The sequence below is a fragment of the Micropterus dolomieu genome, linkage group LG08 (assembly GCF_021292245.1).
Source record: "Micropterus dolomieu isolate WLL.071019.BEF.003 ecotype Adirondacks linkage group LG08, ASM2129224v1, whole genome shotgun sequence".
NCBI lineage: Eukaryota > Metazoa > Chordata > Actinopteri > Centrarchiformes > Centrarchidae > Micropterus > Micropterus dolomieu.
The window spans coordinates 27,439,111-27,442,343 of NC_060157.1; the positions used below are offsets into that span (position 1 = coordinate 27,439,111).

The 3,233-nt window shown below is 41.3% G+C and overlaps 1 pseudogene; it reads right to left on the reverse strand.

Annotated features, from left to right (window-relative positions):
* Positions 1-1,884, reverse strand: part of LOC123975008 — a 2,568-nt pseudogene extending 684 nt beyond the window's left edge.
* Positions 1,885-3,233: the final 1,349 nt, after the last annotated feature.

Below are 3,233 nucleotides of genomic sequence, written 5' to 3' on the forward strand. Positions count from 1 at the left end.
CCATGTCAATGACTTGAAAAAATTTAATTAAAATAAGTTAAATGTATAGCTACATATAAAATAAATAAATCACCTGATGATGATGATGATGATGATGACGATGATGATGATGACAAATACAAATATTATAGATACTTAATATACAAAAGCATAACTTAATTTGATATCACTGAAAAATAATGAAACCTGTTTTGCGATAAAGAACAGGCTCTTGAAGATACCGATCCAGCTCCTCATGCAGACCTGGCTCTGCAACATGTCTTCATAGAGATGGTCAAGCACAGTCTGCTTCTGGTCTGGGGATTTCTCCATCCTAGGTTTCTTTGAATATCCCTTGCCATCCTTATGAGTGGCCACTGAGCTTGCTTGATGTTGATTGTCTGCCTCTTTTTCAAGCCAGGCCTTCCTGGTTGTGCTGTCAGAGAGGGTGCGCTGTTTGTAACAAGGATCCAGCACACAGGCCAGCACTGCTTCTTTGGACTCTCTGATCTTGGAAAACCTTCTGGTTAAGCTGTCGAGCATGGCCTTCCTCAAATTCTGAATTCCTCTAGTTTCAGGACCCTGAGTCTCCAGAAATCTTTTCAAAACCTCAATGGTGGGGATGATGCATGATGCAGATGCATCAGTCTTACTCATTTCTAGAGTAATCTCCTCAATTGGTTCCAGTGTGTTGATCAGCTTTTCAACCAGGTCCCACTCCTCCACACTTGGACATGTAAAATGTCCAAAGTCCCCAGAATAGATTGTCACTGCTCTCTTTTGCTCCTGCATCCTTTGGAGCATATGCAATGTGGAATTCCATCTGGTTGGGCATGCCTGGAGAATGCAGTGGTCAGGTAGACCGACATCTTTCTGAATATGTTCAAGTCTCTGCTTGGCAGGGACTGAATGGCTAAAATGGGTTGCATACCTCTTCAGTTTGGCCAAGATGTCACCTACAGCTCTCTGTGCCTGGAGGCCATCATTCACAACAAGCTGGAGGGTGTGAGCATCTCCATCAACCTCATAACCTTAACAAAATTGTCTGCACTGTCCCTGAGCACCAGCAGCACACGTTCACTGTCTATATCCCACTCGGTAAGCATGTCTAAAAACAACTGTCCAATGTAATCACCAGTGTGAGAACGACTCATGGCTTTCACATTTAGGACAACTTGCACCCTGTTCCATACTTCATCTATGAAGTGAGCAGGCAAGCTCACTAGCGACTCAGTGGACCCTGACCAACAATCTGTTGTAAATGCAGTATGGTTTCCTGCATTTTCAGCAGCCAAAAGGTCCTTTATCTTGATCACCACTTTTGCATGCACATGATCCAATTTCTCTGTGCGATAAATCTTCTGTCTTCAGAGTGTACCTAGGTTCCGCAGCAGCCAGCAGAGTTCTAAACCCCACACCTTCCACCACAGAAAAGCTTGGATGTTTGTCACTATAATCTCATCAAAAATAGAGACACCAAAACAGACAAAAACACACAGAACATTATTGGACAGATAATCAAATTATACTGTCGAGATGTGCATTGTATTTTAACCTGCCATATATACTGTATCACAGAGTAATGAGGAGGGAAGGGAAAAATTATGTCAAATTATGTTAATCACAGTGATGCAGTTCACCTGTTGCTAGATTTGGTTCCTAGTAAAGCCAGAGAGTGGTGTCTCAGCCCCAGTACAGCTGGCCATCAACCACCTGTTTCTGTCTGAACTCCAGGAATTCCTGCAGAGCCTGAAACCCTTTGTGAAGAACTTACACCAGAGAAAATAGGGTATCAAAGGTGGAAAATTTCTTGTCTATTGAGTCCAGAATGTCTGCGAAATCTCCACTGGGTGAGGAGACTGCTCCAGGTGAGGCTTCAGTGTGGGTTATCTTGTGCTTCTTCATGACCGTTCTGAGAAAACACTAATCAATGTAAACTTCAAGGTCCTCCAGAGCGATGGGATTGTTGCGATTGTTATTATTAAACCTAATAGTAGTTTTGATGCCTAAACCTAACCAAACTGCAACTGTTTCACAATGTTAACCACGTGTTAGAACACTTTAACTTCCCATTTGGGTCACAAAATCTGATGGGTGACACATTTTGATCACCAATGGATTTGAAACAACACACTGAGGCAAAGCATGCGATCAGTCTTTGGACATATCTGCGAGTGAATGACGATCACAAGAAATCTTTTACAAGGATTAAAACCACAAGCCAACAGGCACAAAGTTCCTCCACCCAAGTCAAACTCACAGCATTTTGTAAAGGGAAAAAACATAAAAAATTATTTCCAGTAACTCCTGAAGGAAATATGTGGCTCTTTACCTGCTATAACTTTCTGTCTGCCGTTGGTGCTGGGTCAGAGAGCTCTTTCACAGAAAACAGCTGCATGCTGCTGCTGGAATCATTGTTGATGTGAGTGGTTAAAGTGAACCATAACAGTAAAATAATGGGCCATTAAAAAACAAAACAAAATAATGAGCTAAAAGTCACTACAACAGGGTAACGGCCGAGTCAGGTGATAATTCTGTGGGTTCATCTCCATGAGCAACACCTTTCACATTGCATAGTCATTATTAATGTTAATATAAAAATATTGATTAGTGCAGCTTTAAATAAAGCAAGATTGATGTTTTAACTGTTATGTTTAGGGTATTTAAAGCATCCGTCAAGGTTAAGGGAAGGTTGTGGACTTGGTTATATGACCTACTGCAATGTCAACTTTGACTTGACATGACAGGCTGGACTTTTTCCATATTCAGACAATCCATATTCTTTCCTTAACTTTGACCAAAGTTTTTTTGGAACCTTAACCTGGCAACAGGTGGCTTTGGATGTGACACTCTGGTGTCAAAGTTCTGGGCTTCTCATGCCCATCAAGCCACTATAACTTCATACACTTGGGATCAGAAAAAACGTTGCCAGTGAACATAAACCTGTCAGCCGTTATGTATTCTTCAAAATGTGTTTGGCAAAACAAATTAGTATTATATAAACACATTTTGTAGGAGACAAGGTTGCAACAGCACCCTTGGATAATGATTTTTTTCCCTGGAAAACTCTGTTCATTGGACCAGAAAATGTAATGCATATGCAGAAAACTGTGTCTTCTGCAAAGTTTGTCAGTCTTCCTTGCAGAGATAAGGAGCCTGTATTGTTGAGGAGACGTGACAGCCTCCTACTGTTTGTCTGGGAATCAAAAGTCAAGCTACAGCACCTCTGATTATTTTAACTTCATGTTGGTAGC